Genomic DNA, 21,726 nt, shown 5'->3' on the forward strand with positions numbered 1-21,726 from the left:
TTAGAACATTCCCTAACACCATACACAAAAATGGACTCCAAATGGATTAAAGACCTAAATGAAAGGCCAGGCACTATAAAACTCTTAGAGGAAAACATAGGCAGAATACTCTATGACATCAATCACAGCAAGATCCTTTTTGACCCACCTCCTAGAGAAAGGGAAATAAAAACAAAAATAAACATATGGGACCCAGTGAAACTTAAAAGCTTTTGCACAGCAAAGGAAACCATCAACAAGATGAAAAGACAACCCTCAGAATGGGAGAAAATATTTGCAAATGAAGCAACTGACAAAGGATTAATCTCCAAAATTTACAAGCAGCTCAGGCAGCTCAATATCAAGAAAACAAAGAACCCAATCCAAAAATGGGCAGAAGACCTAAATTGACATTTCTCCAAAGAAGATACACAGATTGCCAACAAACACACGAAAGGATGCTCTACATCACTAATCATTAGAGAAATGCAAATCAAAAATACAATGAGGTATCACCTCACACCAGTCAGAATGGCCATCATCAAAAAGTCTACAAACAATAAATGCTGGAGAGGGTGTGGAGAAAAGGAACCCTCTTGCACTGTTGGTGGGAATGTAAATTGATACAGCCACTATGGAGAACAGTATGGAGGTTCCTTAAAAAACTAAAAATAGAACTACCATACTACCCAGCAATCCCACTACTGGGCATATACCCTGAGAAAACCATAATTCAGAAAGAGTCATGTACCACGATGTTCATTGCAGCTCTATTTATAATAGCCAAGGACATGGAAGCAACCTAAGTGTCCATCGACAGATGAATGGATAAAGAAGATGTGGCATATATATACAATGGAATATTACTCAGCCATAAGAAGAAATGAAATTGAGTTATTTGTAGTGAGGTGGATGGACATAGAGACTCATACAGAGTGAAGTAAGTCAGAAGGAGAAAAACAAACACCGTATGCTAACACATATATATGGAATCTTAAAAAAAAAAATGGTTCTGAAGAACCTAGGAGCAGGACAGGAATAAAGATGCAGACACAGGGAATAGACTTGAGGACATGGGGAGGGGGAAGCTAGGACGAAGTGAGAGAGTGGCATGGACCTAAATACACTACCAAATGTAAAATAGATAGCTAGTGGGAAGCAGCCGCAAAGCACAGGGAGATCAGCTCGGTGTTTTGTGTCCACCTAGAGGGGTGGGATAGGGAGGATGGGAGGGAGACGTAAGAGGGAGGGGATATGGGGATATATGTATATGTATAGCTGATTTACTTTGTTATACAGCAGAAACTAACACACCATTGTAAAGCAATTATACCCCAATAAAGATGTTTAAAAAAAATAAAATAAAATGTATGTGTAAATACAAAGGAGCTAGGAGAGCCAAAACAAACTTGAAAAAGAGGAACAAAGTTAGAGGACTTATACTATATAATATTAAGACTTTCTATAAAGCTATCGTAATCAAGACAGTGTGCTATTGGCATAAGGAGGGACAAATAGATAAATGGAACAGAATAGAGAATTCAGACTTTGACCCATGCTTATGCAGTAAATTGATTTTCAGTAAAGGAGCCCACACAATCCTATAGAGAAAGGAAACTGTTTTCATTAAATGGTACTGAACAACTAGAAAAAAGGAAACCTTGACTCCTACTTCAGGGTAACCTAATGCACAAAAAATAATTCAAGATGGATCACAGACTTCAGAATAAAAGCCAAAACTATTAAGCTTTTAGAGAAAAACATGGGAAGATATATTGTTATCTTAGCAGAAGTAGAAAAATCATTTGACAAAAATTCAAAACACTTTTATTATAAAAAACACTCAACAAATTAGTAATAGAAGGGAACTTCTTTAATGGGATAAAGGGAATCTACATAAAAACACAAAGCAACATCACACTTAATGGTGAAAAACTGAAATCTTTCCCCCATAGATCAGGAACAAGACAAGGTTGTCCACTCTGGTACATCTATTCAACATTTTATTGGACGTTATAGCAATTAGGCAAGAAAAAGAAGTAAAAGACAGCTAGATTGGAAAACACAAAGTAAAACTACTTCTATTTTGAGATGACATGATATTTCATGTAGGAAATCCTAAAGATTTCACACACAAAAAAGTCATTGGATATAATAAATGAGTTTAGCAAGTTTGCAGGACAGATCAAAAAAACAAAAATAGATTTTATTTCTATACACTGGCAACAAACCATCTGAAAACAAAATTACGAAAACAATTCCATTTACAATAGTACCAAAAAGAATAACATTTACAAATAAATTTAATGAAAGACATGCAAGTCTTGTATACTGAAAACTACAAAACATTATTTTGGGAGGGAGGTGTGCCTCCCTCAGAAGAGAGAATGTGTGAGAGAGCAGCATGAGAAGGACTAGGCCTGCCACCGCTGGCTTTGAAGATGGAAAAGCATATCATGGAGCCAAGGAACGAGGGTGGCCTCTAGAAGCTAGAAAAGACAAGAAAATAGATTCTCCCCTGGAGCAACTAGGGAGGAACACAAACCTGCCAACACCTTGATTTTGGTGAATCCATGTGGAATTTGTGATTTTGGTGAATCCATGTGGAACTGTAATATAACAAAATTCTGTTGTTTCAAGCCACTAGGTTGGTGCTAATTTATAACAGGAGCCATAGAAAATCAATACAGATGGTTAACATGCTCAAACACTCTCAAAACAATCTTGAAAAAGAACAAAGTTGGAGGACTCATGATTCCCAATTTTACAACGTAGTACAAAGCTGCAGTAATCAAGACAGTGTGGATAAGGATAGACATATAAAAATGGAATCGAACTGAGAGTCCAGAAATAAATTTTCACATTCATAGTCAACTGATTTTCAATAAGGGTACATAGACAATTCAATGGAGAAAAGAATGGTCTTTTCAACAAATGGTGCTGGAACAACTGGATATCTGGATATCCACATGCAAAAGATGAATGTGGATCAATACTTTATAAGATATACAAAAATTAATTCACAATGGATCAAGTCTCTAAATGTAAGAGCTAAAACTATAGAACTCTTAGAAGAAAACATAGGCATAAAATTTTATGACTTTGGATTAGACAGTGGTTTATACCAAAAGCATAATGACGAACAAAAAATAATAGATAAATTGGACTTTAACTTTTGTGCTTAAAGGACACAATCTACAGAATGCATAAAAATATTTGCAATCATATATCTGATAAGGAACTTTTTGTTTTTAACATCTTTATTGGAGTATAATTGCTTTACAATGGTGTGTTAGTTTCTGCTGTATAACAAAGTGAATCAGCTATACGTATACATATATCCCCATATCCCCTTCCTCTTGTATCTCCCTCCCACCTTCCGTATCCCACTCCCCCATCCCACCCCTCTAGGTGGTCACAAAGCACCGAGCTGACCTCCCAGTGCAATGCAGCTGCTTCCCACTAGCTATTTTACATTTGGTAGTGTGTATATGTCCATGCCACTCTCTCACTTCATCCCAGCTTACCCTTCTCCTTCCCCATGGCCTCAAGTCCATTCTCTATGTCTGTGACTTTATTCCTGTCCTACCCACAGGTTCTTCGGAACCTTTTTTTTTTTTTTTAGATTCCATTTATATGTGTTAGTATACAGTATTTGTTTTTCTCTTTCTGTCTTACTTCACTCGGTATGACAGACTCTAGGTCCATCCACCTCACTACAAATAATTCAATTTCATTTCTTTTTTATGGCTGAGTAATATTCCTTGTATATATGTGCCTCAACTTCTTTATCCATTCATCTGTCAATGGACACTTAGGTTGCTTCCATGTCCTGGCTATTGTAAATAGAGCTGCAACGAACATCGTGGTACATGACTCTTTTTGAATTATGGTTTTCTCAGGGTATATGCCCACTGGTGGGATTGCTGGGTCGTATGGTAGTTCTTTTTTTAGTTTTTTAAGGAACCTCCATACTGTTCTCCATAGTGGCTGTATCAATTTACATTCCCGCAATGGTACCAAAGGGTTCCCTTTTCTCTACACCCTCTCCAGCATTTATTGTTTGTAGACTTTTTGATGATGGCCATTCTGACCGGTGTGAGGTTATACCTCATTGTAGTTTTGATTTGCATTTCTCTAATAATTAGTGATGTTGAGCATCCTTTCATGTGTTTGTTGGCAATCTGTATATCTTCTTTAGAGAAATGTTGATTTATGTCTTTTGCCCATTTTTGGATTGGGTTCTTTGTTCTTTTGATATTGAGCTGCATGAGCTGCTTGTATATTTTGGAGATTAATCCTTTGTCAGTTGCTTCATTTGCAAATATTTTCTCCCATTCTGAGGGTTGTCTTTTCGTCTTGTTGATGGTTTCCTTTGCTGTGCAAAAGCTTTTAAGTTTCATTAGGTCCCATATGTTTATTTTTGTTTTTATTTTTCTTTTCTCTAGGAGATGGGTCAAAAAGGATCTTGCTGATTTATGTCATAGAGTATTCTGCCTATGTTTTCCTCTAAGAGTTTTATAGTGTCTGGCCTTACATTTAGGTCTTTAATCCATTTTGAATTTATTTTTGTGTATGGTGGTACTTTGTGTTCTAATTTCATTCTTTAACATGTAGCTGCCCAGTTTTCCCAGCACCACTTATTTAAGAGGCTGTCTTTTCTCCATTGTATATTATTGCCTCCTTTATCAAAGATAAGGTGACTGTAAGTGCATGGACTTATCTCTGCACTTTCTATCCTGTTCCATTGATCTATATTTCTGTTTTTGTGCCAGTACCATACTGTCTTGATTACTGTAGCTTTGTAGTATAGTGTGAAGTCACGGAGCCCGATTCCTCCAGCTCTGTTTTTCTTTCTCAAGATTGCTTTGGCTATTCACAGTCTTTTGTGTTTCCATACAGATTGTAAAATTTTTTGTTGTAGTTCTGTGAAAAATGCCATTGGTAGTTTGATAGGGATTGCATTGAATCTGTAGACTGCTTTGTGTAGTATAGTCATTTTCACCATGTTGATTCTTCCAAACCAAGAACATGTATATTTCTCCATCTGTTTTTTTTTTTTTTAATTTATTTTTGGCTGTGTTGGGTCTTTGTTTCTGTGCAAGGGCTTTCTCTAGTTGTGGCAAGCGGGGGCCACTCTTCATCACGGTGCACAGGCCTCTCACTATCGTGGCCTCTCTTGTTGCGGAGCACAGGCTCCAGACGCGCAGGCTCAGTAGTTGTGGCTCACGGTCCTAGCTGCTCCACGGCATGCAGGATCCTCCCAGACCAGGGCTCGAACCCATGTCCCCTGCATTAGCAGGCAGATTCTCAACCGCTGCGCCACCAGGGAAGCCCTCTCTCCATCTGTTTGTATCATCTTTAATTTCTTTCATCAGTGTCTTACAGTTTTCTGCATACAGATCTTTTGTCTCCTTAGGTAGGTTTATTCCTAGGTATTTTATTCTTTTTGTTGCAATGGTAAATGGGAGTGTTTCTGATAAGGAACTTTTATCCATAGTATTTTTTTCAAAACCATTACAATTAAACAATAAATGGACAAATAAGCCAATTTTAAATGGGCAAAGGATTTAAATATACATTCCTTCAAATTAAGATACATAAATGGCCAATAAGCACATACAAAGATGCTCAAAATAATTAGTCATTAGGAGATGAAAATCAAAACCAAAATACGAAGCCACCTACTTTGTTGGCTATAAAAAAGATAATAACAAGATAAAAGATAATAACAAGTATTGGTGAGGAAGTGCAGAAATTAGATCCTTCATGTATTGCTGGTAGAAACATGGAATGGTGCAGCTGCTTTGGAACAGTCCTCAATAATTAAGTGAAGTTACCATGAGATCAAGCAATTCACTCCTAGGTCTATATTCAAGAGAATTGAAAATGTGTGTCCACACAAAAACTTATACATACATATTCATAGTAGCATAATCCATAATAGCCAAAAAGCAGCCCAAATGTGCATCATCTGATGAACGGATTAAAAAAATACTGTATCTCCATACAACAGAATGTTATTCAGCAATAAAAAGGAATGAAGTACTGATACATTTTACAACATGGATGAACCTTGAAAACAGTTTAATAAGTGAGAGAAACCAGACACAAAAGGCCACATACAGAATGATTCCATTTATATGAAATGTCCGAAGTAGGCAAATCTACAGAGACAGAAAGTAGATTTTCAGCCCCTGGTTGACAGGGGCTGGGAGGAGAGGAAATGGGGAGTGACTGCTAATAGTTATCAGGTTTCTTCTGGAGGAACTGAAACTGTTCTGGAATTAGATGTACCACTCTGTGAATAATCTAAAAACCACTGAATTATACACCATAAAAGCGTGAATTTTATGGAATGTGGATCATTTCTCAATAAAAAAGAATGTTATGACCATTTGAAGAACAATCTGGAACACCTTAGTGATACTAAATACGTGTATCCCTATGATTCAGCAATCTCACTCCTGTCTATATACTTCTGATAATCAGATGCATAGGGGTATATACATGGGGATGTTTATTGTGTTGTTTTTGACAGTAGGATGTTAGAAACAACCTGAAAGTCCATGACGCAGGGAAATAGACAAATAAAATGTGAATATATACTATCAAACATCATGCAGCTGTAAGCAGCAATGAGCCAGATGGACACCTGCACTATAAACAGATCATGAGTTAAAAAATAAAAAGAAACAGAACAAGACCTATCGCAAGTACCATGTATGTAAATTGAAAATACGTAAATACAATATATTCTTCAATGATGAGTGCAAATGCAAGAATACAGCATCTTAGAATGGCCACCAGTGGTAGGAGGGGCGACTGAGAGTAAAGATTCAGGAGAAAGGGGGAAAATAATAAAGTAAAATAGAAGCAAAGCCAAGGACATGCTAATGTTGATAATGCGTCATGACTGAAAAGCATAAATAACTCAACTCTCTGCCCTTGAGGTCCAAAGACAGAAAGAGAAAGAAGAGGACAAGGGGGTAGATGTGGGGGGGGTGGTGGTCGTGGACAGGAGGGCAGAAAGAAGCCAGCTCAGATACACTCCAAAATTTTAACAGATTTTCTCCAGAAGGTGGGATTGTGATGAAGTTTATTTCTCCATTTCTCTAAAAAAATTTTTTTAAATATTTTTTTAGTTTTAAAAGATTTAAAAATGGCAAAAGTCTTAGATGGCTTTTGAGTGACACTTAAGGGCACCTTGATGGTACAGCCAGCCAGAGAGTTACAACCAGTACCATTCCCTTGGGTCATTAAAGTGGATTAAAAATGACTGCCCCATAAAGTGTAACCCGTCACTGCCTCGCTCCATTCTTATCAGATTTGTCCTAGCCTTAAACTGACATTTTGAGTACTCAGAGAGTCACCAGTGACCTGGATACCACCCAGCTGTAGTCAAATACTGTCATCCTGCTGAAAAAAAAGGCATCTGATAGATTTCTGACTGCCCTTACAATAAGGTCATCTCACAAAAGACTCGTTTCGAGTAAAAAGAGGTGCTCTCCAGGATTTAATTCAGGACCAGCTGGAAGAACTGAATGGGATGAGCAAGTGTCAGGAATCTTGAAAATTCTCTTGGAGGATATCTTGGCACCTTGCTTGACTCTCTGCTGGGGCAGCACAGTAACCCCCACTGCTAGGCCACCTAATAACTGCTCATAGAATCAACTCAAACCCAAGATCTGGTAGCACCAACTTTAGAGGTGGGTTTGTACTTCCTGGTCTCTCACTATGTCAGCCTGGCGCCTGGTTCTATTACCTGGTAGCCAGGTCCTTGTTACTATTATCCTATTTCATTTCCCTTCCTGGTGCCCTAGTTTCCCCATGACTAGGATGCTTTCTTGCTTCTCCAAGTCCTGCTCCCTAATCCTAGATCTCATAATTTCTTGATGTTGACTGGTTTTCTACCCCATTCTGGAAGACCTAAATGACCTCTAGGTCTGGACTTACCCGCTCCTGGTGGTGACAGACCTATGCAAAAAGGCAGGAACAAAAGATGGCCCCAAAGAGTCTGTGTGATGGCAGTTGGAGCCCCAAAACAGTTGAGTCATGTGAAATATGCTGGGGCTGAAAAAGGTTCAAGTTGGGCACAGCGATGGGGGACACATTTTAATCGATGTTTTGAGCAGGAAGAACAAAAAAGGGATAGGCCCACAGCTCTGGGCAGATGGTTCAAGTTAACAGATGGCAGATAGAAAGCAGCACTATTTTTATTTTTATTATATTCTTCAACACAGTGCCATAAGATTAGGGATAGGCGTGTGTTATTCAAATTTTCAGAAAAGTGAAAAGAAAGAGATCAGTTTTAGAAACTACAGATTAACTTATCATTACAATTAAAAAAAAAACAGTAACAATAATGAAACTCAACATGTGTTGAGTTAGTACATGCCAGGCATGATGCTGTCTGCTTTCCACACATAATCTCATTTTAATCATCACAACAAACCTATGAAGAAAGTATTCTTATCCTCATTTTACAGATGAGGAAACTGAGGCTCAGAGGAGGTGAGTAACTTGCCTTAGTTCACAGTAAAAATAGCCAGGATTTCAACCCAGGTGTGTTTGACTACAAAACTTGTGCTCTTCAAACTCTAAAACATATTGCTCTTGACTGTGTAGGAAATAAAGTGGTGTCCGTTAGGAGCCCACATGAGTTGATTAACAGCCAGTCATGTCAGACTAAATTTAAGCCACTTTATTGGAAAGTTTTACCCAGAAAGTTCAGGGAAAGGCTAGAGGTCAAATATTCCTTGACTTAGCAAGGCACATTGTCTGCAATGTCACTGTGAATCAAAAGAAGAAAAGCAGCTTGGTGGACAACAGATTAAATAGACCCGTAGCTGGAACGATCGTTTCCTAAAAGTGCTCCTCAATCAGCGGAAAAAACCCTACTCAGCAGGAGGACGTTAGTGCCCTGCCAAGGGACCCTGAGTTTGCCCTGTCCTAGTCAACCATTTTGTCAATGACTTGGATAAAATATGTATGGTATGTGTTAATATGCAGAGGACATGAGGGATAATTATACACTGGATGACAGATTTGAAAAGATTTCTTAGCTGGAATGACCATTTCCTAAAAGTGTTGCTCAATTAATGTATCTAAATCTACTCAGGTGCCTGAAAATGGATTGAATTTGCTTGGTCTTATTCATCGATTTTATCAATGATTTTGATAAAATACGTATGATATGTTTGTCAAATTGCAGAGGACACAAGGGATAATTATTATATTAGATGACAGAACTAAAATTTGTTCTAAAAATCTCATCAAGCTGAAATGATGAATCACAACAGACAAGATGAACATTACCAAGAAAAAGAAATCTGAAGTCCTTCTTTAGGTCCATAACACCACTTAGGAAGACATTGGCGAGAAGCTGCCAAACAGCCATCCTGTGACAAATGCCAGGGATTTATGGTTCAATCTGGTGATGTGGTTGCTAAATGTAAATTAAATCCAGGACAGTGTTAATAGTGTCAGAATAAACAGAGGCACTATTCCTTCCATCCTCAGCACTAGACATATCAATTTTGTTTCTGGGAATATTTTTTGAATGGGTTGTTTCAAGTTATCTGTTGCTGTATAACAAATCACTCAAACTTAGTGGCTTAAAAGAAGTTTATTCTTATTCCTCATGAGTCTGTGCTGATTGGGCTCAGATGGGTAGTTCTTCTGCTGGTTTTGCTTGGAATCTTTCTTGCACTTGCAGTCAGCTGGTAGCCAGGGTTGGAGTACTCTGGACAGGCGTCCTCCATAGGCAGGACATCCAAGACGGCTTCTTCACCTACAGAACTGATGCCTCAATTCTCCTCCACATGGCTTCTCATCCCCGGGGGCCTTTCCTCTTCAGCAAGGTAGCCAAACTTCTTACACGGTGGCTAGCTTCCAAGAGCACAAACATAAAAGTTGCTCAACCTTCTTAAGGTTTAGAACCAAAACTGGCACAGTCACTTCTGCCCATTCTATGTAAATATGTCAAAGGACAGCCAAAATTCAGTATGAGAGACACTACCCAGGACATGAATACCAGGAGGTATCATTCATTGGAGGCCACTTGAGGAGGCAATGAGGTTTATAATGAATTCTATCCTAAGATTCATGTATATCATGAAGGACAAATAAATTTGAGGATTTTAGCATAGACACAATGTTTTATAACTTCACAACAGTTGTTTACAAATTCTTGGAGGACCGTGTACAAAAGAGGGCTTAGATACATCCTGTACAGCTCCAGGGAACAAAATTAGGACTAGAGGTGGTTTTAATTCAATTGCTAAGTACCCACTTTGCAGGGATATGAGAAAAGTTTCTGTCTGACCAGGAAGTCATGTTAGCCTCTAAGGCTCCTTTCAACTCTCAGAATCTAAGCTTCTAATTACATGCCTCCTCCTGTTAATTATTTCTTGGTATGTTAGTCCTATCTCTGCAGCCAGATTTTAAGTTAGAGACTCTGGATGAAGGAATAAAAATATTTCTGGACTAGCTTCTGGTCTTAGCTTTGCCAACAGTCATCTGCTGTGTGACTTTGGATAAGTCACTTAATGTCCCTGGGCCTCAATTTCTTCATCTGGTAACAGAGGGGATTGCCTTCTAAACTCCCTCCCAGCACAAAGTGTGTATAATAAATGGAATCTTTGATAGGGTTACATAAGAATGAAATGGAAATTAAAGTAGACAAAGTACTTTAGATAGTGCCTGGCCTACTGCCAGTCCTTAATAAATATTAGCTCTCATTATTTCCATGATTATCATTATTATAATATTTTCTAATTCTGTGATTTCCATATATACAATAGAATCCTGAGTTGCTTTAGACCTTCACTTCATTTGCTTTGCTCAATGGTGATCAGAAAGTGACTCAGAATCACTTCTAGTCTAAGTCTCCCCACCTGGTAACCAGGAGCCCACCATGCCCTTGTACAGGGCAAGTCCTTCATAAATAACTGAATTAAATCTGAAGTGGCTCTGGCCGCAAATCTGTTCTCTTGCTCTATGCCCAGCAGAGGGAGCCAAAGAAAAGGAACAAATCCATTTTCAGATTAGGTAGCAAACACAGAGGAAGATCCATCAGGGGCTTTCAGAGATCTCCTCTTTCACCCCACCCCACGCTCATTTTAAAGACTGTAAACCTCAGGCCACGAGAGGAAAGGGGATTTCCCAAGGTTACCAACTAATAAGTGGTTAAGTCCTCAGAAAAACAAGCCTATGGTCTCAGTCCTAATTCTTGAGTCTTTGAACTGTGGTCCTTTTTACGCTCCCATGTTGCTTCCTTGCTTTTCTAAGACTTAGCTGTAGATATTGCAAGCTCAACATTCTCTGTGGCCTCAGTTATCTGACAGCGTAGGCTTTTGTTTGAATCCTGGCTCTGCTCCTTATCAACTGTGTGACCATGGGCAAGTTACACAACCTCTCCAAGATTCAGAATCATATCTTATGATTATCCTGGTTATGATAATTACACTTCTTTCAAAGGGTTGTTGGGAGGAGAAAATAAAATAATGTAATGGAAAATGCCTTGTGGCATTTTACGCCATAAATGCACGAGGTGCCTTCATAGCTATAAATACCTATTTTGGTGAAAAGAAATTATTTTATCTAAATGAATTGAAACTGGATAATGTAGCTCTCAAACTCAGATGCTTCCAGGACTCAGCCGATTAAATAAAGCTGTCTGGATATACAACAAGGACTTCTATAGATTATGGCAAACCACAGAGTTCATGGCCATGGGAGACAATCAACCTTTACCAGGAGAAATTCAAGCCTAGTGTTGCCAGGTCTTCCAATATGTCAAGAGAAATTGGAAATCTGGGTTTTTATGTGCAAATTTCTGATTTTTTAAAAATACTGTACAGACAAAATAAAATCCAGGCCAGCAGCTTGTTATGCCTGCTTTTAAAGCTAATTTTAGAGCTCCATATGCAGACATACAACATACCAGAATTGAGAAACTCATTCCAATAAATTCAGGAGAAGAAATTACGCCTCTTATTTGGAGGGAATGTGCCAGTAATACAAACCCACAGGGTTGTTTTTCCGAGGACCTTACTCAGCAGACCCATTGAACCCTAGGGGATTATTTTGCAATCTCTAGTATATCCTCCAACTTTCCCTGATGACTTTGGTTTTTCTGCTCACACCATGCCTGATGCCATTTAAGTTGCCATAGTCTTCCAGTTGTCTATAAATTATACATTCCACACTGATATATTTTTTCTTTACAAGGTAGAAAATAACATTTCACAATTTTATATATAACATTCATTTTTATTTAACAGTTACCTTCATTAGATATTCATTGAAAAGAGGTTCACTGTAAGCAACAACTAGGTGGGGAAAAGGGTTGAGTATCTAGAATTTTTTATATCAAACTTTCAATGCACATTAAAAATAAAAATTATTTTGTTCCAGTCAATGAAGAAAAATAATCTGTGGGCACATCAGACTAGGAAAGAGAAAATGCAATACTAAATGAAAATGAAAAAGGGAGGGGATATGAACTAGCAGAATAGTTCAACCCAAACTTCTTAAAGATCCTTGAGTTGTTTTCATTTCTCTACCCTGAGAGGCTTAAGCCCTGTGGTTTTTGCTTGATTTCCATAGAGCATCTCCACCACTATCTCCCTTCCTTTGTGGAAGAAGGGTTGATTGGGAAACATGTTTATTTTTCATTGGTTCACTATCTTGCGAAATGTTCTTGGGCAAACACAGGCTGATGGTTTTATTTATAGGTTGCTGTGTTTCAGGTTACCCTTTGGAGATTGTGGGAAGATACTGCTCTGTGTATATCCTTTTTTTTAAATTATTATTAATTTTTATTGGAGTGTGGTTGCTTTAGAATGTTGCGATGTATAGCCTTTTGTTTAAACCTGAGGTTTCCAATTAGCATGGCCAAGATACGAATATGTTGACTTGGTTATATTATGATTTGTTTCAATAATGCAAAGAAGCTTTTTTAAAATCAGCCACAGAATATTAAGAAATATGTCACAGCCAGGTCAGTGAGAGTGGCACCAAGTTAATGAAACAAGGAAAAGGTGAGGCCCTTGTAGATGTAATGGGGATTGAGTGAGAGGAGCTATGAGCACAAGGCGTCCTGTAATACAGATGCTCAGGTCTAATGAGGAGAGAGACAGGGGACCAATGTCAGGGCTTGTGTGTGCCCTGCCCTCCCCCAGTCATTTTGATATGGAAAAGCCAGTGTGATATTAGAAGAGATTAAAAAGAATTTTATATGCCAAAAAAAGCGAGGTTAATTTTCATGAGACACAGCAAAGAATAGTGGAAACAACACTGGAGACCCAGTGAACGTGGTCTTGGGCAAGCTAGTTAACCTCTTTGGGTTTTAACTTTACAATCTACACAATGAAAGATTCAGAAGATAAAAGTTCAAGGACTCTTCCAGGTCTTACGTTGTATTGCCAGGCATTTTCCTCCAATTTTTTATTTTGAAAAATTTCAAGACTACAGAAAAAGACTTGAACTAATATCCATATTCTCTTCATCTAGATTCACCAATTGTCAACATTTTGCTGAATTTGCTCATCTTTCTGTCTCTGTTGCTATCAATCAATCAATCAATCATCTTTCTATCCATATACAGAGAAAATACAGGAGGAAAAAAGTATATATTGTTATTATCTGTCATTAAATCATTTAAATTAAGTTGCAGACATCCATGACATTTCATCACTAAATAGTTTACCATGCATCTCCTAAGAATAAGGATTTTCAACATAACCACAGTATCATAATCACATCTTAGAAAATGACAACTCCATATAATCTAATATCCAGTTCACATTCGTACTTCTACAACTGTACCAAATTCTTGCACTGATTGTTATGCTTTTAGCCTTTCAGACTTTAGTGTTTCAAAATAATGAACAGTGCTCCTCTTTCTCTTTTTCCTTTGTTTAAACTTATACACATTGACTTTTTGAGGAGTCTAGTCATTTTTAGAATGTTTTACATACTCTGGATAAGGCAGACTGTTTCCTTGTGCTTTAGTTTAACATGTTCCTCTATCCCTACATTTCCTGTACACTGAAAGTTAGGTCTGCAACTTGACCAGATTCAGGTTAGACATCTCTGGCAAGATGCGTCTTAGACAATTTTGTGTTCATCATGTTGCATCACGCCTGGAGTCACACAATATCAGGCTATCCCAGCATCTGTGATGTTAAGTTTGGTCTCTTAGTTCAGGTGGTGATGCCCAGATCTCTCCAGAGTAAAGGTATATTTTTGCCTCCTCTGTCATTAATAATCTGTGGGTTAAACCTTTGACGCCGTATGAATAGACTGTTTTAGCATCCATCGAAGATCCTTACCTGCGTTGGGCTTGCAGGGACTGTCTCATTTTATCCTTACTTCTATGTTTGTTAACTGGCATTCTTCTCTAAAAAGGAGGTTTCCTTTTATTCTCTTTCTTCTCTCTCTGTCTGTATTTTCTTCTCTCTATCCTCTCGCGTGCTCTCTCCCCCACCCCATCTCTATCTCCCTCCCCACCCTTTCTTTCTCCCTCTCCTTCAAATTACTATGGCCTCATGAATTTCATATATATTTAATGTGTTATAATCAGTTACATTCTTTATTCTTTTCGATGTCCAAATGGTCCCAAACGTGGCTAGAGGGAGACCCTTTAAGATGGATCCCATATCCTTTTTATAAGAACACCCTGGTTTTTAAGTTTCTCCCTGCTGTTTAGCAAGATAAAATATTTCTGATTCGCTTCATTTTGCCTTCCCCAGATACGGATTCAGCCATTCTCCAAAGAGTCCACTTTCTTTTTAATGGAAAGTGATATTCACATGAAGATCTCGGCCGTAAGAGTGCTCACTGCAACTAAGTGCCATTACTTTTAAGTCCTTTCAAGTGGGCAAAGCTAGGAAATATTTATATATAAGAACTCATATATTCAAATTTAATATAAAAGGTTTTTTAAAACTTCTTTTATTTTCTATTTTTATTTTTCTCTTAAAGCCTTGATTCCTAATACTATATCTACTTATGTGTTTTTTACTATAATATTTACATACAGTTTCAAAATTGTAATACTATCATTACTAATAACCAATGAGCATACTAAAACTTCAGTGGCCATTGAATTCTTTTTGTTCTTAGAATAGATCCCACTGAGGGATGGTCAGCCAGACTCCTGATACGTACTGAATTTTACTCGAATCAATCCTTCTCTCCATGTGGTTATTTTATCAATATGATATACAGCTAGATTCATTTGTTTTTTATTGTATTCTAATTAAGAGTTTGCTTCTTTCCTTTTAATTTACTTTTTCAGGTATATAAGATACTCACATCCTCCTGTATCCATTCCCTCCACCCCAGTCCCACTCCTCATCCTTATAAATTTTATTACTTTCTGGTTTATTCTTCCTGTGTGGTTTTTTTTTTTTGCTTGTTTTTGTTTGTTTGTTTTGCAAAACACACACACACTTTCCCTTCTTTCTAGGCAAAGGATATCCTATTATACATTTTTTTGTACCTTGCTTCTTTCACTTAACAATATATCCTAAAAGTTACTCCAAATCCATTCATAAAGATCTTCCTCACTCTTTTCCAGGTATTTGCTAAGGCATATTTACAGGGATTTCCCTGGTGGCACAGTGGTTAAGAATTCGCCTGCCAATGCAGGGGACACGGGTTTGATCCCTGATCTTGGAAGATCCCACATGCCGTGGAGCAACTAAGCCCGTAAGCACAATTACTGAGCCTGCACTCTACAGCCCGCGAGCCACAACTACTGAGCCCGCATGCCACAACTACTGAAGCCCGCACGCCTAGAGCTCCCGCTCTGCAACAAAGAGAAGCCACTGCAATGAAAAGCCCACGCACCGCAACAAAGAGTAGCCCCTGCTTGCTGCAACTACAGAAAGCCCACGCACAGCAACGAAGACCCAATGCAACCAAAAATAAAATAAATATATTTATTTATTTTAAAAAAGGCATATTTACAAAACGAGACTTCAAAAATAAGAACCAATAAGTACTTGACACTACGTTAGAAGATTGTGAAGTTGGAAGTAGACTTCGAGATCAAGTGAACCAATTTCTCCACTTTACAGTTCTGGAAACTGACGCTCAGAGGAGTGAGATGACTCACCCCATGAGGCAGATGCTGGCCTGTGCTGCCCAGATTCCCTGTCAGGACTAAAGAACGAATCCCAGCTGCCAGGAATGCCGCCAGTGAGAGCCAGCTGCTAGCACTCCCTGTTAGGATTGCCCTGCTCCAGAAAGAGCTGCCTCAACAAAGATCCCACTCCTCTCCAAGATAAGCCTGCATCCAAAGACAGGCTGATGTTGGAGGTATACTGTCAAGTCCCCTTGCCCCAACTCAGGACAACTCTGAAGGGCCACTCCAGCTCCAAAGCTCCCATGGGGTAGGCTGAGCCCTTGTGACTGTATCCCAGCCCCGCTTCTCCACCCAGTCCTGCTTCCTCCGTCTCCAGGCTTTGATTCCCAAGGGCATGCCCTAGTAAACCTCCTACACACTGATCTCTATCTCAGGGTCCACCTCTTAGGAAACCCAACTTGAGACACCCGAAGCCATCCAGTTATGAGTAGAATCAAAATGAGACACCAAATCTTCTGACAATAAATCTACTACATTGCACCATATCATATCACCTTTCAGTTCTTTACCAACTCACTTAACTATTAAAAACAGTGATGCCACTAGTCAAAATTTCTGGGGCAAAAGAGCCTCTATCTTTAGAGTTACTTGCCATCAGAGATAATATTTTATTTTTATTTTATTTAAAACACAATGTAACCCATCTCTCAACCTTTTGCAATGTGGCTAAGATTGGCTCGAAGTCCCATTCCATGCTCCATGGAAATCCGAAACTTTCCACAAGATTTCTGAAAATTCTCAAACAGCTTATATTCTTAAAACAATTCTGGCTCTGGCTCCTGCTTCCAAAATTTCTGTCTGGCATATACTAGGTACTCAGTAAATATATATTGTTTGTTAGCCAAGCACCCTTCCTTCTTCTGGGAATAATGCCCCCTTCTTTTAGGGAAACAACTTCTTTCCCTCATCTCTTTCCACACTATAACATGTGATCCAAATGAGAGTGTCTACCTTTTTACATGTGGATATTTTAGCTGTAATGTTTGGCCCAGGGATGAACATATGATGGACACAATATATAATTTATGACAGCAACCTTCTAACTTCAACCCCTCCCTCTCTACTATTTAGTATCCCAGTGGTGCTGTCCAAAAAAGATCTCACCAAAAGCCTCCCCATACTGGGGCCTATGAGTTCTTTCAGATGAAGGATCTTCTGGCCATCATACTAAGTTCTTCCTGGACAAAGAGTGTAAGTCCAACTGGGTAGTTTACTGCTGGGGTCTCGAGCATGGACATTTTCCCAGTGATAAGACCTCAAAATCCTCCAGGATTGACTCTTTCTGCCTGTGGTGGGACCATAAAGAAATGGAAAACACCACTTTAAACACCAAACATTAACTTATAATATTGATTTTCAAAACTTAAATTCCATGAGCTTCAATTTCTGCAGCCATAAGATGAAGAAATAGAATACTACCTCACAAGGGTGTTTTGCTCAGAGAATGCTGACTGAGTAAGCGAATCACTGAACTAATTAATTTGCTAAATAGATGAGTCAGAGTTCTTGGTCGCAAGCAACAGAAACTCAATATGATTAACTAAAGCAGAAAGGGAATCTAGGTAAGATACTAAGGAGCTCAGAGAATTGGCCAAAAAGAGATGAGCCAGCCCAGGAATGTGGGCTGGAACCTAGGCAGCAAGAAGACAGCCAAGGTCTTGCCACAGAAAAGTCCCTTAGGATGCAGGGCGAGCACCCCTCCCTCTGGACACCCCCACTGCTGCTGGTCCCTCAACACTGTGCCAACCCATTTGCTAATACAACCCTCCTGTCAAAAAAAATTGAAATTACATTCTATTTCTGGGATACAATTCTGCACTTCTGGGTCTCTTAGCTTCATCATCCAATGTTTCCAAAATGCGTGAATTTTTGTGAAGAAATTACTGCAATTTTCAAACGACAATTTCTTCTACCACCTGAGGAATACCTGCTTCTGCCAAGGACTTGGCCCTTTTTTTTTATAGATTAAAACTCAGTATTGAAAAAAATTGATGGGCAGACAGATGGACAGATAAACAGATAATTCAGTTCAGGAAAAAAACAGAAAACAAAAAACAGCTGAAAGAAAATATGTCTCAGGCACGTGATTCGAGCACCCAAGACTTGGAGGAAAATGTGATGGATTCTGTAAGTTTTAATTTTCCTTTTCACTCCCGAACTTTATCTATAGAGACAAAATATTTTCTGGCAATAACCTCATGCAAAAGATTTTCCTTTGGATTTTATACGGAAGGTGTTGCATGAGATAGTAGACAGCATCACCATTTACGGTTTCTTAAGCACAGAAAGGCTTTTAAAATGAATAACCCTCATGTGGAATATTTCCTGAAGGCAAATTGTATCTCAGAAGTGTTCTGCTGGCCACTCTGGAAACGGAGCCCAGGTGCATTGGCTCCTCCAGTGTAGCTCACCCCAGACGTAGCCTGGAGAGCTGGGTGTACATTCGGTGGGTGCCTGCAACAGGCCTCGCCTCTCCAGTGCCAGATGTGTTAGAGAGAGGTCTCGGCACAGGCTGGGCCTCCACGAATGGATGAAACCATCTCCAAACATGTCCCCGCAGTGCTGCGGGTCCTCCATGGGTTTAGGCCTCAGACACCAGACAGGAAGGGGCCGACTGGCATCTTGGTCTGGGAGGTTTAAAACCTGACGTGTGCTCTTGCCCAGACAGCAGCATGGGTCTCAGTAGCAGGAGGGGTATCTGCAGATGGAAATGCTGCTTCTTTTTCTTTTTCTGGAAAAAGCTCAGCAGCTGCTCTAACTCCAATACGGTAACAAAGGCTCCATTACCTGGGAGGCAGCCTTCCAGCAACATGGCTGCTTGGCAGAAACTGTATCACCAAAGGTGGCAATGACATTAGAAGCCAAGAGCTAAATCCTAAGTCGTTAGGTTATACAGAAGAGAGGTAGGGAAGGCCATTAGAACCTGAAAACAGCAGTGAATTTGAATGCTTATAAATACAACCAAAATACTGGAAACCTCAATTCATTCCAAACGAAGATTTGAGACAGGGTTTGGTTTTTTTTTCCCATTTTAGGAAGAAATCAAAATGAAGACAAAAATAAAATTAGGTTAGTAAGATGAGGTGTGACATCAAAGTGGTTTTCCAGAAATGTAAGCCACATGACCCTGTACAAGCTGGATGAACGTCTGTGCCTCTCTGCAAGGAAGGGTGTTAGGGTGAGGAATGGGGAAGAGGTCTTGACCAGCTCAGGAGGAAGAGTGGTGGGGCCTGGATGGAAAGGACAGTGTTTTCCCTTTCTTGGAAAGACATGTTTTCTCACACTCCGTGCTCCCCCGACTGAAGTCTACTTCCTCGGGACTGGGCATGGACCTCACCACTCTGGGATGCCTCCCCCTTGCAGCAACTCTCCGCCCCCCACTCAATCACCACTCCCCAGCGCCCTCTCTTCATTCAGCGGAGTGAAAGGCTTTGCCTCTTACTGAAGGAACATCAGTCACACAAGCAGGTGAAGAGATGATAACAGTGTGTTCCCTTCCTTTTTTTTTTTTTGATGAGGACAGAGTTTGGAGGTTGGGGGGAGATAATGAACAGGGAATTCTCCTCTCCTTGGAATCAGATTGTCCCTAAGACTGGACCTGGAGGTAAAATTATTTTACTCATATTAGAGGATCTAGGTGGGAGGGGGAGGGGCAGGGGATGGGTGTCCCTCCCCTTCTCCCCACTTTTCCCTTAATTTTACCTGTTCCCTCTGGGGCAACACACCTGGGAAACAAGCTCTGGACCCCAGCCACACTCACCAGGGCCGTCCCCCCCCACAAAACCCCACACCCAGTCTAGGCTGGCGCTTCGTCCCTCTGGCAGCTTTCACCCAGTGTGGGGTAAGGGAGAGACTGGGGGTGTGGGAAGGAGGGGCTTGGGAAAGGTCCTGGCAGGGATGAGGAACAGCAGGCACAAGGAGAATTAGAATTCCTAGGTATATTTTTGCAAAACTCGGTCTTGGAATCCAAATAGAGGGCAGAAGGCAGCCAGGGGCAAGGCAGTAAGATCTGGAATCTTTGTCTTCAATTTGCAAGCGATAATGATATGCCCCTGAGACTAACATATGGATAACAATACACACACACACACACACACACACACACACACACACACACAGAGTACTTGACTCTCACACCAACCTGATGACATCCATAATGACACTCTCAATTTTACAGACCCTGAAACCCAGCCCTAGGAAACTGAAATGACTTCCCTCAAAGAAGATGTACACAAGTGACGTTTGAGTCTTTTACTCACACACAATACATTAATGATAAAACAACCCATGAACTTTAGCAATTATTTCAGATGCTGAAGAATCAACAAAATAAGAAGAGAGAAAAAAGACTATAAAGGGAAAAAAAGATGTACCTGTATGAAAGTAATCTCAGTTAAATCCCCAGATGTGAACTAAAAACTGTGGAACTTGGTGTGATAATGGATAGGATGAACCATGTTTGATTAATAAATTCCTTACAAGTTTTATTTGATTGTTATAATCTAATAAGATCTATACACTTCTGATATTTTCACAAATTATATACTTCACTATGTTTGCTTACAACATTATTATTTTTTGAAGAGATTAAGGTAATCAATTATTTTATATGGCTTCATGGGCTCACAGTACCTCACAGGATGAGACATAAAGCAAATATAAAGACATAGTCTTGTGGCAGGACATAATAAAAGTGATGAAAAGGAAAAACCTACAACCAAGATTACTCTACCCAGCAAGGAACTCATTCAGATACTATGGAGAAATTAAAACCTTTACAGACAAGCAAAAGCTAAGAGAATTCAGCACCACCAAACCAGCTTTACAACAAATGCTAAAGGAACTTCTCTAGGCAGGAAACACAAGAGAAGGAAAAGACCTACAATAACAAACCAAAAACATTTAAGAAAATGGTAATAGGAACATACATATCGATAACTACATTAAATGTAGATGGATTAAATGCTCCAAACAAAAAACTGAATGGATACAAAAACAAGACCTGTATATATGCTGTCTACAAGAGACCCACTTCAGACCTAGGGACACATACAGATGACTGAAAGTGAGGGGATGGAAAAACATATTCCATGCAAATGGAAATCAAAAGAAAGCTGGGGTAGCAACTCTCATATCAGACAAAATGGACTTTAAAATAAACACTATTACAAGAGACAAAGAAGGACACTACATAATGATCAAGGGATCAATCCAAGAAGAAGATATAACAATTGTAAATATTTATGCACCCAACATAGGAGCAGCTCAATTCATAAGGCAAATGTTAACAGCCATAAAAGGGTAAATAGACAGCAACACAATCATAGTAACACCCCACTTTCACCAATGGACAGATCATACAAACTGAAAATAAATAAGGAAACACAAGCTTTAAATGACACATTAAACAAGATGGACTTAATTGATATTTATAGGACAGTCCATCCAAAAACAACAGAATACACGTTCTTCTCAAGTGCTCATGGAACACTCTCCAGCACAGACCATATCTTGTGTCACAAATCAAGCCTTGGTAAATTTAAGAAAATTGAAACTGTATCAAGTATCTTTTCTGACCACAATGCTAT

The 21,726-nt window shown here is 39.2% G+C and overlaps 1 long non-coding RNA gene across 1 annotated transcript in view; it reads left to right on the plus strand.

Moving 5' to 3' along the window:
• The first annotated feature begins 4,412 nt into the window (after positions 1-4,412).
• The window catches only part of LOC309654354, a 498,770-nt gene continuing 481,456 nt past the window's right edge, over positions 4,413-21,726 (plus strand). The window contains exon 1 of the long non-coding RNA XR_014260179.1: positions 4,413-5,160. This is a non-coding gene — a long non-coding RNA (uncharacterized lncRNA). The remainder of the gene's footprint in view (positions 5,161-21,726) is intronic.

This window comes from Balaenoptera physalus (genome assembly GCF_965194825.1).
Source record: "Balaenoptera physalus genome assembly, chromosome: 2".
NCBI lineage: Eukaryota > Metazoa > Chordata > Mammalia > Artiodactyla > Balaenopteridae > Balaenoptera > Balaenoptera physalus.